This window comes from Oncorhynchus kisutch, linkage group LG6 (assembly GCF_002021735.2).
Source record: "Oncorhynchus kisutch isolate 150728-3 linkage group LG6, Okis_V2, whole genome shotgun sequence".
NCBI lineage: Eukaryota > Metazoa > Chordata > Actinopteri > Salmoniformes > Salmonidae > Oncorhynchus > Oncorhynchus kisutch.
The window spans coordinates 69,573,026-69,587,605 of record NC_034179.2 but is presented as its reverse complement, the minus strand read 5'-3'; the positions used below and the strand labels follow the sequence as shown (position 1 = coordinate 69,587,605).

General features: G+C 42.2%; 1 long non-coding RNA gene across 1 annotated transcript; it reads right to left on the bottom strand.

Moving 5' to 3' along the window:
* Positions 1–2,081: 2,081 nt before the first annotated feature.
* Positions 2,082–14,248, bottom strand: LOC116374452 (uncharacterized). Its single transcript, XR_004210384.1, has 3 exons — positions 14,092–14,248; positions 2,581–2,803; positions 2,082–2,419 (listed from the first exon to the last, which is right to left on the bottom strand). It is a non-coding gene; the product is annotated as an uncharacterized LOC116374452 (long non-coding RNA).
* Between the last annotated feature and the right edge of the window lie 332 nt (positions 14,249–14,580).

Genomic DNA, 14,580 nt, shown 5'->3' with positions numbered 1-14,580 from the left:
TTTTCATCACACACACACACACACACACACAAAATGCATTCAACTCTTTTCTCTGTATACATCAATGATGTAGCAGCACCCACTCCAGCAGGTATATTTCAATGGTCACCCCCAAAGCCAATTCCTCCTTCGGCCGCCTTTCCTTCCTTCCAGTTCTCTGCTGCCAATGACTGGAACGAACTGCAAAAATCACTGAAGCTGGAGACTCACATCTCCCTCACCAGCAGTCAGAGCAGCTCACAGATCACTGCACCTGTACATAGCCCATCTGTTAATAGCCCATCCAACTACCTCATCCCCCATACTGTTATTTATTTTAATTTGCTCCTTTGCACCCCAGTATCTCTAATTGCACACTCATCTTCTGCACATCTGTCACTCCAGTGTTTATTGGTATATTGTAATTATTTTGCCACTATGGCCTATTTATTGCCTTACAACCCTTATCCAACCTCATTAGCACACACTAAATATACTTTTTATATTGTATTATTTACTGTATGTTTGTTTATTCCATGTGTAACTCTGCTTTGCTTTCTTGCCCAGTTGCAGTTGCAAATGAGAACTTGTTCTCAACTAGCCTACCTGGTTAAATAAAGGTGAAATAAAAAAACTGCATTAAAACACAAAATCAGATTTCATGGAATACTTGATATGATTAATCATGTAGTTTACAGTACTGTATTGCTAACAAGCAAACATTTACAGTTGAAGTCGGAAGTTTACACACACTTAGGTTGGAGTCATTGAAACTTGTTTTTCAACCACTCCACAAATTTCTTGGTAACAAATTATAGTTTTGGCAAGTTGGTTAGGACATCTACTTTATGCATGACACAAGGCATTTTCCCAACAATTGTTTACAGACAGATTATTTCACTTATAGTTCACTGTATCACAATTCCAGTGGGTCAGAAGTTTACATACACTAAGTTGACTGTGCTTTTAAACAGCTTGGAAAATTCCAGAAAATGATGTTGCTTTAGAAGCTTCTGATAGCCTTTTTTTAGGCCTCCACAAGTCTGGTTTGTCCTTCCAAACGCCTGGAGGTACCGTGTTCATCTGTACAAACAATAGTACGCAAGTATAAACACCATGGGACCACGCAGCCGTCATACCGCTCAGGAAGGAGATGCGTTCTGTCTCCTAGAGATTAACGTACTTTAGTGCGAAAAGTGTAAATCAATCCCAGAACAACAGCAAAGGACCTTGTGAAGATGCTGGAGGAAACCGGTACAAAAGTATCTATATCCACAGTAAACAGAGTCCTATATTGACATGACCTGAAAGGCCGCTCAGCAAGGAAGAAACAACTGCTCCAAAACTGCCATAAAAAAAGCCAGACTACGGTTTGTAACTACATATAGGGACAAAGATCGTACTTTTTGGAGAAATGTCCTCTGGTCTGATGAAACAAAAATAGAACTGTTTGACTATAATGACCATCGAAAAAGGGGGAGGCTTGCAAGCCAAAGAACACCATCCCAACCGTGAAGCACGGGAGTGGCAGCATCATGTTGTGGGGGTGATTTGTTGCAGGAGGGACTGGTGCACTTCACAAAATTGATGACATCATTGGTAGGAAAATTATGTGGATATATTGAAGCAACATCTCAAGACATCAGTCTGGAATTTAGAGCTTGGTCGCATATGGGTCTTCCAAATGGACAATGACCCCAAGCATCCTTCCAAAGTTGTGGCAAAATGGCTTAAGGACAACAAAGTCAAGGTATTGGAGTGGCCATCACAAAGCCCTGACCTCAATCCTATAGACAATTTGTGGGCAGAACTGAAAAAGTGTGTGAGCAATAAGCTCTGTCAGGAGGAATGGGCCAAAATTCACCCAATTTATTGTGGGAAGCTTGTGGAAGGCTACCCGAAACGTTTGACCCAAGTTAAACAATCTGAAGGCAATGCTACCAAATAGTAATTGAGTGTATGTAAACTTCTGACCCACTGGGAATGTGATGAAAGAAATAAAAGCTGAAATAAATTATTCTCTCAACTATTATTCTGACATTTCACATTCTTAAAATAAAAAGTGGTGATCCTAACTGACCTAAAACAGGGAATTTTTACTCTGATTAAATGTCAGGAATGGTGAAAAATTGAGTTTAAATGTATTTGGCTAAAATGTATGTAAACTTCCCACTTCAACTGTACATTGCTTTAAATTGAGATATATCCTCTATTTCAGTTCTGATTACTGGGAGTTCGCTCAAGGTGTTGTTCTGTTGTCCACTGACAGAATAAGGTGTTGAATATGCCAGTCTAGCTGCAGCTCAGTGTTAGCCTGGAGCTGGGCCGTTACTCATAGTAGGTTGATGTCCATTCGTGTCCACTGACTGTGACTGTGGAGCGGCAGGTGAGCTGGACTCTCTCTGTCCTTGCCTTGCCTTGAATGTGCTGTAGGTATACCCTGTGGAAGAGATAGCAAGGGGTTAGACAAATCCACGACACATTCAACATAAGTAACGATATCTGAATATTAGGCTCATATAGTTCATATATTGAAGTAGCCAAATTAAATAAGTTAGCCTACTGAGAAAAGAGAAGATCCATTTAAACAGTTTTGCTTACATATGAGAGCGGAGGAGGACACACCCTGGTCCTGTTCCGTCTCCTTCGCTTATACTGGGGTGTCTTCTCAGTAGGCCTGGTCTCGTTCACTAACACCAGTCCAACAGAGGGTGCTGCCCGTCTTTGTCCTAGGGGAATAAGAAACTGAACCTGCGCGCTCTTCCGGATTTAGGTTGACAACCCGTTGGGACCTCCGTAGTCTAGGGAGGGCAATGTTTGGACCCTGAGGGACAGGGATGGGGTTTAGTCTTCTGGGTGGCACTGGCACATTAGGTTGCAAGGACTGTGTTGAAGACGCCGGCTCCGCATATGCCTCCTGTGGGGGCACTGGGGGCATGCACATGAAAAGAGTCCTTGGACAATTCTGAGACACCAAACCCATTTCGGTTGCAATAAAAAATGGTGCGCAAAAACCTTAAAACGTAATCCAGCCTAGACCTACCTATATTTTATCCAGACGGTAACACGGTTTATTCGGTTGTAACCACAGACTATTTGTCTTCTAAAAATATCGTTGTCCTGTCCAGCACTTTATGGGCAGCACGGCCATTAGCACATTTTGATGAGGCGGGAAGCGTGAGAAACTGTGTTATTTACCGTGACAAAGACAACACTTGAATCGTCAAGAGCACATTACATAAGCAATTGACTGGTGCGTCATTTGGGTAGGCCAAAACTGTATCTCATAGACTCCCAACGTAAATACAGATGGTACATCATGTACGCAATTAATACCTACAGCATGCTATGCTCAGTCATGAGAGGAGAACCAAAGGCCGAAACTGTAATAGATTGTCTGTCATTTTCTTAACTCCATGGCTTAAACATTTAGTTGCAATTCAAAAGTAGCTGGACATCGTGAAAGTGTGGATGATACCTGGTTAAAGAGTTTGTCTAACTCAGGGAGGAACATAAGGGAAGCCCGGGGGAAGGTCACTCAATACAAGATACTACATACATGAGGTTATATTGGACTCCAACAAGGCTTCATAAAATGGGTTTTGTCGACAATAATCTGTGCTGGAAATGTACATTTGACACAGGGACATCCTTACAGGCTATATAGGAATGCATAGTTGCGTTTCTGGAAGGATATTCTGAAACATTTGGGAGAATGGTCAGAATCAACGATCCTGGTTTCACCGATAATATGTCTCTTAGGTGACAACATAATTACCTAATGTATCAAATAAAGAATTTTCACTGATGGTAACATTACAGCTTCTAGATTGATCCTTCTACTTTGGAACAGCCATGCCACTCCTACTATGAAACAGTGGATAGAATCAATGCTGGAAGTGGCATCTTATGAACAAAAGCTTACTGGAATCACTGGTAGAAATGAAAACGTTAAGAGAATCCGGACACACTTTCTTGGTCATGACGTTTCTGGGACTGGGAGGTGATAGTCCAGGTTGAATGTTAATACTGTGCTTGTGAACCCATGTTGTATTGTATCTTATGCGATGCTGAAGTAGTATTAGATTGTGAATGCGTGTTATCCTGGAGGGTATGTCTGGATGTCATGCTCAATGTTTTTTTATGGCTTTACAATGTGTTTGTTTGATTTAAAAAAAGGACTAAACTAATAACTTAAATAACCCCAATTTGTTTTTGCTGGACATCATTCTAGCCCATGTAGCCTAATGAACAGGAGGAAGTAAAGAATGGGGCAAATGTAGAGGTGGGGCTGAACAGTCTAATGGGAGGCTGTGTGTGTTGGTGTTGAGTTCTCCTCTCGCCCTATTTTGCCCACAGACTAGTTCTACATTTGGCACACGTACAGACACGCTTACCCCCTGCCCCACCAGCCAGACACAGGCCCAGCTGAGCCCTCTGGGTGAGTGATCCTTTATGAGTGGTGATGGTGGGGGGCTCACCTGCCCCAAATGCAGAGTGTGTGACTGAGAGGGTTGTGTGTGTGTGTGTGTGTGTGCGCATATATATGTCTGTTTGTGCGTTCCCATGCTTGTGTGTGTGTGTGTGTCTGTCCTATAGGGGCTTTATATGATAGTGAATGTGCCCGCGGGGAGCTGCCACAGGAGAAGTACTGGACATGCCAGTGCCAAGTCTTAGAGACAAGAGGAATACATTGAGGAGCGGGGGTAGACAAGGTTTTACCATCAATCAGGGAATGCCCATAAGTGGCACCCTGCCATTTTGATTCTCATACTCAGTATGGCCCATCCAGACAACCCATGGACTATGTCTGTGCTAAGACCCTCCATTTTGACTGTCGTCATCGGTTTCATCCCACAGCTTGTTCCACACACTTCTTTTTTATATGGTTCTGGAGGAATAAGAAATATTATAAACTGGGTGGTTCGAGCCCTGAATGCTGATTGGCTGACAGCTGTGGTATATCTGACCATATATCCCAGGTATGACAAAACATGTATTTTTACTGCTCTAATTATGTTGGTAACCAGTTTATAATAGCAATAAGGCACCTCTGAGGTTTGTGGTAAATGGTCAATATACCACGGCTAAAGGCTGTATCCAGGCACTCCGCGTTGCATTGTGCATAAGAACAGCCCTTAGCCGTGGTATATTGGCCATATACCACCCCCGCCCCCCGGCCTTATTGCTTAATTCTACCACAAGTAATTTTTTGTACCCATAGAACAGTAGACCAAGATACTTTTATATGTTCGTCTGCAATATGGTGTTTGTGTGTGTGTGTATTTTTTTGTTGTTGCTTATGCTTGTTGTTCCTCCTGAGTGTTTGCTTGTGTCTGGGCCACAGTTTCCTCCTGCGCCCTGCTAGAGTTTGATGTTCAGTTTGATGACTGAGGCTCTTTGATCCAAGGCTGTGTAGATTCAGGGAGCGGAGACAGACTCCTGCGGCCCCAGAGCTAAGACATAGTTATATATACGCACGCACAGATACACGTACACACACACACACACACACACACCACTGGAACACAGAGAAGGGAACAGGCATCGCTGCTGAGCACGTGTCACATTCAAAGCCCATATAGAGTTGCATGAACAGCAAAATTGCAACATTTTGTTTATTAATGGCTGAACACTTACAACGAACCACTCCTCTCATGGCTTAACCTATAGCGTTGCGGAGTCCTTACTTCCTTTTTTCCTGGGGAAACGGAAGTTAGGTTGAAAAATACTGTATCCAAAAATACTGTAACCAGAAACATCTGCTTTCTGCCAACGCCGCTAAGGGCGCTCATGGCTAAGACACAGTTATAAACGTTGGAAAATGTCTGAATTATGAATTCAACTCAGGCCACGTGGTGAAAATGTAGCACAATGTTTAATTAGCTGTCTCTTCTCACCATCTTTGCAACCAAATTGTGTGTCAGTCGTTCCAGATATGGCTACATATTTATTGATGGGCTCTTTGAAAAACCCCGTTGACTTTATTCCTCCAGTGATATATGTTTTACTGCTGCAGCAGAGTGCTTTATTGCTGTTTTAAACACCAAATACTAATCCTCCTCAGTTTATAGTTCACAGCCAAAATGGTGCCACAGTTTCTTGTTCGCCGTTTCATCAATAATGAGTAACAGCCACAGAAAGACAGTAACAGAATCGCTAGTCGAACCACTAGACAGAGATGAGAGAAACAGATCAGTGTTCACAGTGTTTGAGGGGGGGGGGGGGGGTTAAGACTGGGGTGAGTCAATAGAAAAAGCCCCATCGACCAAGTATAGACAGACATGAGAGAAACAGATCAGTATTCACAGTGTTTGAGGGGGGGGGGGGTTAAGACTGGGGTGAGTCAATAGAAAGCTCCATCGACCAAGTATAGACATAGATGAGAGAAACAGATCAGTGTTCACAGTGTTTGAGGGGTGGGGGGTTAAGACTGGGGTGAGTCAATAGAAAAAGCCCCATCGACCAAGTATAGACAGACATGAGAGAAACAGATCAGTATTCACAGTGTTTGAGGGGGGGGGGGGGGGTTAAGACTGGGGTGAGTCAATAGAAAGCTCCATCGACCAAGTATAGACATAGATGAGAGAAACAGATCAGTGTTCACAGTGTTTGAGGGGTGGGGGGTTAAGACTGGGGTGAGTCAATAGAAAAAGCTCCATCGACCAAGTAAAGTCACTGCATAATCCCACATTTCCGGTGGATAAAAGTGACCGTTGTCACCCATCGCTCTGCCACTTTCTATTTCTCACTCAGGTCTGCCTCTTTAAGGGAGCAGAGGCTGCTGGGATGGCAGACTGTTGGGGGGTGGGGGGTGGGGGGGGTGGGGCCCTGCAGGACCATTTGTGCTGAAGCTCATTTGCACAGCGACACTTAATTGGCTACAACAATTAATTAATGTGTTGGAAAGTTGGCACAAAAAGTTCATTTAAGAGGGTTTTAATAAGCAATTAGAGGAAAACCAGGAGAGAAAGGGAATTACCAGACTGGAAAAGAGGAGAGATGGACAGGAGAGATGGAGGGAGGAGGAAAAATAGAGATGGAGGGGAAAACCTGATCACAAAAGGCAGGTGTATGTTTTGATCAAATATATTGGTCAAGTTCAACTCTCTCTCATGACTGAATGTGAAAAGCATAGTTTTGAATACATAACAAATTATCTGAGGTCATTATTCTCCTTTCTGACAATGTCGTTACTGTTATTAAGTAGACTTAAGCCTCATACTATATGTAGTGTGTGCTGCACCCTGACCCCTGACCCCAGACCCAACTTGTCCCGGCGCCAGCCAGGCCCAGTGTAAAATATCACATGACTAATGAGAAGAGGTGGTTGGAATCCTGGGGAAGATGTCCTTGGAAGACGAATGCATTTTCAGCAGAATAATTAACTTAATTAACAAATTCACATGCATATTCATCAGCCTATTAATGTCTGCTCTGCGCTGCTTGATGAGCAATGCGGTAATAACCATTTCATTTGCATACTGCGATCACACTACTCTCTCCCGTCCCCAAAAAAGAGAGAGGGAAGGAAATTCAAAAAACGGGTGAAATAGGACGCACTCATGAACACTCATACTGTCGCTCAAACTTACGTACACTTTCATATACTATACACACAGGTACATGTAGTCAGTACCTACAGTACTCACAACCCCACATTCAAACGTTCAGTTTAACTAGAGCTTCTGCTAGTTGTGTATGCAGTGAATAATGTAGTTCCTGCTGTCTATTAAGTTTCAACAGCTGTGAGTATTGGTATTAGGCTCAATAGGAAAGTGAGATGGGGGTCTACCCTCCCCAGCTGTCTCGGTCTTCACTCTCACTCCCTCTCTCTCTTGCTCTTGTTTCCTGTTTGCATCTCTCTCTCCATGTTATTAATTCATCTCTAACATACTTGTCTTTTATTTATTTATTTGTTGCTTTTTGAAGTTTCTCTCGTCTGCCTGTCAGTCCGTGTTTGTGGGAGTGTGTTTGTGTGGCTGACTGTGTGAGCACTTGTGACAGTTTTTTTTTTTGTGCTTGTGAACGTGTGGAACCTTCTCCTTTTTACAGGATATGTGTGTGTGTGCTTACGTTCTATCTATCTGTCTCCATTGGTATTCTGAGTGGCACTGATTCTGTATGTGATGTTGCCACTGATGAACTGTTTGTGTGTATTACCTCAGTCTGTACACGCATCATGGGCTTGCATAGATGTCTGTGTATTTCTGTTAATGCCTTTGATGGAACTTGTATTTGGTGGTGTTTGTATTGGGAGATTGCATGTCAAAATACAGCTTGTTCTTTATCTGTGAGCTTGAAAGAATGAGTGTGTGTGGTTTAAAATTGAAAGTGTGTGTGTGTGTGTAGATCTGTACTTGTATGGGTGGGATCTTAAGTAAGTGTCTGTGTTTTTAGTGTGCCAGGGAGAGTGTGTGTGTGTGTATAGATCTGTATGTGTATGGGTGGGATCTTAAGTAAGTGTCTGTGTTTTAGTGTGTGCCAGGGAGTGTGTGTGTGTGGTGTGCCAGCTTGTGCTCAGACAGCAGCAGTTTGCGGAGCGAGAATAAAAAGTGAGGAGTGATGCCAAGTGAGTCCCAGGAGACAAATTCAGGGGATAGAGAGAGAAGAAAGAGGAAATAAAATAGGATTTCAGACACACACACACACACACACACACAAAGAGACCCAGAGATGTGCTGTGTCGAACATACAAACAATCTAACACACACAATGCACACAGTCACACCAACACATAATTGTACTCATTTACAAACAAACGTTTGAATACTTTCATCAATTCATACACCAACACATCAGCACTGAGAAGGCCAAGTACACACAAACACACTTGCAGTCCATCCTTTCTTTTACCATCCCTCTCTCTCCCACTCTTTGTCAGAGGGTGGTGACACATTGTGTGCAGTGTGACACGGTGAGGTCTGGTTTGACTTCCAACTACTCTCAGCCTTCACACCTCTGCCCCCTACTGGGCTAGCCGCATCACAGCACCTGACCTTCTTCCCTCCCCCCACTGCCTGCCAACTGTGTCCAATAGAAATGAATGGTAAATAATGTATTGTTTCATTTTGGAGTCTCTTTTATTATAATTAAGAATACAATTTGTTTCTTAACATTTCTATATGAATGTGGATGCTACCATTATTACTGATAATCCTGAATGAATCGTGAATATTGATGCGTGAGAAAGTTACACATGCACAAATACCAAAATGCTACAGTGCCTTGCGAAAGTATTCGGCCCCCTTGAACTTTGCGACCTTTTGCCACATTTCAGGCTTCAAACATAAAGATATAAAACTGTATTTTTTTGTGAAGAATCAACAACAAGTGGGACACAATCATGAAGTGGAACGACATTTATTGGATATTTCAAACTTTTTTAACAAATCAAAAACTGAAAAATTGGGCGTGCAAAATTATTCAGCCCCCTTAAGTTAATACTTTGTAGCGCCACCTTTTGCTGCGATTACAGCTGTAAGTCGCTTGGGGTATGTCTCCATCAGTTTTGCACATCGAGAGACTGACATTTTTTCCCATTCCTCCTTGCAAAACAGCTCGAGCTCAGTGAGGTTGGATGGAGAGCATTTGTGAACAGCAGTTTTCAGTTCTTTCCACAGATTCTCGATTGGATTCAGGTCTGGACTTTGACTTGGCCATTCTAACACCTGGATATGTTTATTTTTGAACCATTCCATTGTAGATTTTGCTTTATGTTTTGGATCATTGTCTTGTTGGAAGACAAATCTCCGTCCCAGTCTCAGGTCTTTTGCAGACTCCATCAGGTTTTCTTCCAGAATGGTCCTGTATTTGGCTCCATCCATCTTCCCATCAATTTGAACCATCTTCCCTGTCCCTGCTGAAGAAAAGCAGGCCCAAACCATGATGCTGCCACCACCATGTTTGACACTGGGGATGGTGTGTTCAGGGTGATGAGCTGTGTTGCTTTTACGCCAAACATAACATTTTGCATTGTTGCCAAAAAGTTCAATTTTGGTTTCATCTGACCAGAGCACCTTCTCCCACATGTTTGGTGTGTCTCCCAGGTGGCTTGTGGCAAACTTTAAACAACACTTTTTATGGATATCTTTAAGAAATGGCTTTCTTCTTGCCACTCTTCCATAAAGGCCAGATTTGTGCAATATACGACTGATTGTTGTCCTATGGACAGAGTCTCCCACCTCAGCTGTAGATCTCTGCAGTTCATCCAGAGTGATCATGGGCCTCTTGGCTGCATCTCTGATCAGTCTTCTCCTTGTATGAGCTGAAAGTGACGGCCAGGTCTTGGTAGATTTGCAGTGGTCTGATACTCCTTTCATTTCAATATTATCGCTTGCACAGTGCTCCTTGGGATGTTTAAAGCTTGGGAAATCTTTTTGTATCCAAATACGGCTTTAAACTTCTTCACAACAGTATCTCGGACCTGCCTGGTGTGTTCCTTGTTCTTCATGATGCTCTCTGCGCTTTTAACGGACCTCTGAGACTATCACAGTGCAGGTGCATTTATACGGAGACTTGATTACACACAGGTGGATTGTATTTATCATCATTAGTCATTTAGGTCAACATTGGATCATTCAGAGATCCTCACTGAACTTCTGGAGAGAGTTTGCTGCACTGAAAGTAAAGGGGCTGAATAATTTTGCATGCCCAATTTTTCAGTTTTTGATTTGTTAAAAAAGTTTGAAATATCCAATAAATGTCGTTCCACTTCATGATTGTGTCCCACTTGTTGTTGATTCTTCACAAAAAAATACAGTTCTATATCTTTATGTTTGAAGCCTGAAATGTGGCAAAAGGTTGAAAAGTTCAAGGGGGCCGAATACTTTCGCAAGGCACTGTAACCTCTCCTGTTATTGTAATGGTTAGAGGTTAGCATGTCTTAAGGCTATGATATTTGTGCGTCTAACTTTCTCACTTATCATTATTCAAGATTCATTCAGGAATATCAGTAATCATGGTAGCATCCACATTAATGTAGAAGTGTTTAGAAACATATTCTATTCACAATCAGTGTCTCAAAATGACAATACATTATTTACCATTCATTTCTCTTGGGCACAAAATAATCTGAAACACAACCAAAACAAACAGTCACAAGTTTAATCTAGGCATTGCGTGCTATGAATATGGTACTAAATACTTTACTTTATTACTTTAACACACAATTGAATTTGTCCAAATAATTTTTGTCCCCTAAAATAGGGGTATAATATACAAAAAGTGTTGTAATATCTAAACGCTTCACCCGATATGGATGAAAATACCCTCAAATTAAAGCTGCACTAACCTCAGTCATTGTTTGATTTCCAATCCAAACTTTGAGTATAGAAAAAAATGCTTCACTCTCTCAATACTTACGGAGGACATTGTATGTCATACATTGCCATAACTGTTGCTACATACTGCTGTGTAAACTCACCTCGGTCTCCAGTTGTACATGGAACCCAAAAGGTTTCTGAATGGAAACGGGGGCAGGTAGCCTAGTGGTTAGAGTGTTGGACTAGTAACCGGAAGGTTGCAAGATCAAATCCCCGAGCTGACCAGGTAAAGATCTGTCGTACTGCCCCTGAACAAGGCAGTTAACCCACTGTTCTTAACTGACTTGCCTGGTTAAATAAAGGTAAAATATAAAAAACAGCTGAAGAGCCCATTTTTTCGAAGAGTGTACATTTCATGAATATCACAATGAATTGATCCAGAAGTTGAGGTCAACACTTTATTGGTTTCTGATGCAGCTGGAACCATTTAGTGACTTGTTAGTACACTTGTAAAAAATATTATATAAAACACAATTCTATACATATGTACAACAGCTAGCAATATCTATACCACAATGCAGTGGTGAGCATAATAGGCATTCATAATTATACTACAACATCAGTCCAACTGAATATGGATGTTGTGTTGGTTCCAGGCAGGTTCCAGAATGTTCTTCAGCTGGTGAACCTCTTCTTGTGTTGGGTAATGGCAGCTGGTTTAGCAGGCTTTGGCACTGTGCCGATGTTGGCAGAGATGTTGAGTTTGGGGAGCTGTGATTCAGGCTCCTTGTAGACAACCGTCTGGTCCTTTCTGAACTCCATAGCCAGGTGTACAAGCCTCTCGTACACTTTCTTCTCCACCCACTGCTTGGACCTCTTGCAGAAGATTTGTTTCTACTGCAAGTCTCTTGGAAAGACATGAAGACTGAACACGAGGATGTGTAAAACATGAAGACTGATCACGAGGATGTGTAAAACATGAAGACTGAACACGAGGATGTGTAAAACATGAAGACTGAACACGAGGATGTGTAAAACATGAAGACTGATCACGAGGATGTGTAAAACATGAAGACTGAACACGAGGATGTGTAAAACATGAAGACTGATCACGAGGATGTTTAAAACACGAAGACTGATGACGAGGATGTGTAAAACATGAAGAATGATCACGAGGATGTGTAAAACATGAAGACTGATCACGAGGATGTGTAAAACATGAAGACTGAACACGAGGATGTGTAAAACATGAAGACTGAACACGAGGATGTGTAAAACATGAAGACTGATCACGAGGATGTTTAAAACACGAAGACTGATGACGAGGATGTGTAAAACATGAAGAATGATCACGAGGATGTGTAAAACATGAAGACTGATCACGAGGATGTGTAAAACATGAAGACTGAACACGAGGATGTGTAACCGTACAATAAACCATGTTCATCTTTAAACAAAAAAAGGGTACAGTAGACTGGTATTTGTTTTTTTTATTTGTGAAAAGTTTGAGGGGGGGGGTTTGCCTTGTAGACAGTATAGTCGTGTATTGTTGTGTATGAGCACCTACAGTTGTGCTGTGGAGTAGACAAGCACTGCCACCTATACAGTGAAAAGGCTAGAATAGTGTATTAACAGCCTCTCTCCCCTATGCCAAAGAACTGACTGCAAGAGTGGGAAAAGTTTGAGGAGCTCTTGTCTTGTTGACAGTTTAGTGTGTTGGGGATTTTTTTTAAAATTTTTATCAAGAGGGTATTGTGCTTTCATAAATACTGTTGGCTGTGCAGGTAGCCTAGTGGTTAGAGTGTTGGGCCAGTAACCGAAAGGTTGCTGGATCTAATCCCTGAGCTGACAAGGTAAAAACAAACAAAAAAGAAACTGACCTTCTGCCCCTGGGCAAGGCAGTTAACCCATTGTTCCCCGGGCGCCGTAGATGTCGATTACGGCAGCCCCCCGCACCTCTGATTCAGAGCTGGGTTAAATGCAGAAGACACATTTCAGTCGAACAAGCCCTTTCCCGGCTTGTTTAAAAGTCAGATGATGTTGAGCTTATTCCAGGCTGAAAGCTTTCATCTAATGGGTCTACAAACTCTGTACTACTAAAGCTGGGGTCAAGATCATCATCAACATCAACAGCAGGATTAGTAGTCAGTGATTTGACTACTTTGTCCCCATCAATACACACTCAAACAAGGTACTATATCCACCCACACACCTCATATCAATAGATCATGCATTCTAACTTTCACACGCAATACCCATCCCCAACAGGCCCCAACAGACACCCGTCAGGCACCAACACCATCCCCAACAGACACCCGTCAGGCACCAACACCATCCCCAACAGACACCCGTCAGGCACCAACACCATCCCCTCCTCACTAATACCTCCTTTTCTCCAATTGAGACTTCAAGCCTTGCAACAGAAAAAACAACACTGACCATGTTTATTCCTAGCTCAAGTATATTGATTTTCTCATCATGGAGTCATGGAAAGATTTAGTAGATTTTAGTCCGATTTTAGAAAGCGTCTTACGCTAATTACTGGTGCTGAGCTTGATGTTGATTTGATAGGACACTAAATAGAACATATAGTCACATTGACCTCTGCGGTAGGTAGTGAGTTATTTTTCTAACTGTTAGCTAACGTAACCTAACAAAGCTAACGTTAGCTTGCAAAGTTACAATTCACATTGCCATATAGCAGCTGACTAATTACATTGAAATGCTTTGGAATGTCTAGCCAGCATATTATGAACGCTAGCTAGCTAGATTTTGGTTCAGCCAAACAAATGTAGTTTGCCAGCTCGCTAGCTAACATTAGTTATCCATGTAAAGTTAGCTACGTTACCTCAGCTTGACTTATTTTCTGCTGCTCTGATGCCTTCCTCTTTGAAGTGAAGGGAAAAGTCTATGGAATAGCATCACCTTTCAACATTCAACGACATCAGTTGAGACAGCCCCATCTGTTTTGAAATCCTCTGGCTGACAGTGCTGGCTACAAACACAGACATTTTCTACTGGATACACATCTATGGGGCGGTATGTCCTGAAATCGCTATGAATTCTGGATATTGTGGTATGCTTATAACTAGGAAATGTAAGCTGTCCCGTTTCTGCTGGTGAAATGAAGAAACGCTTGTATTTGCATGTTGTGAGGAAATTCGACATTTTATCACACATATGATATGTTAGTAACATATTAATGGGCATATATAGTGAAATAGAGCAGCGGTGAAATTTCCCTTTAAGCCAATCACAGTCTCACCAATTGCAGTCTGACTGTGGATCACCAGTGGGGTCATCTGTACATATGCTAGCCTGCCCTGTTGCCTTATGG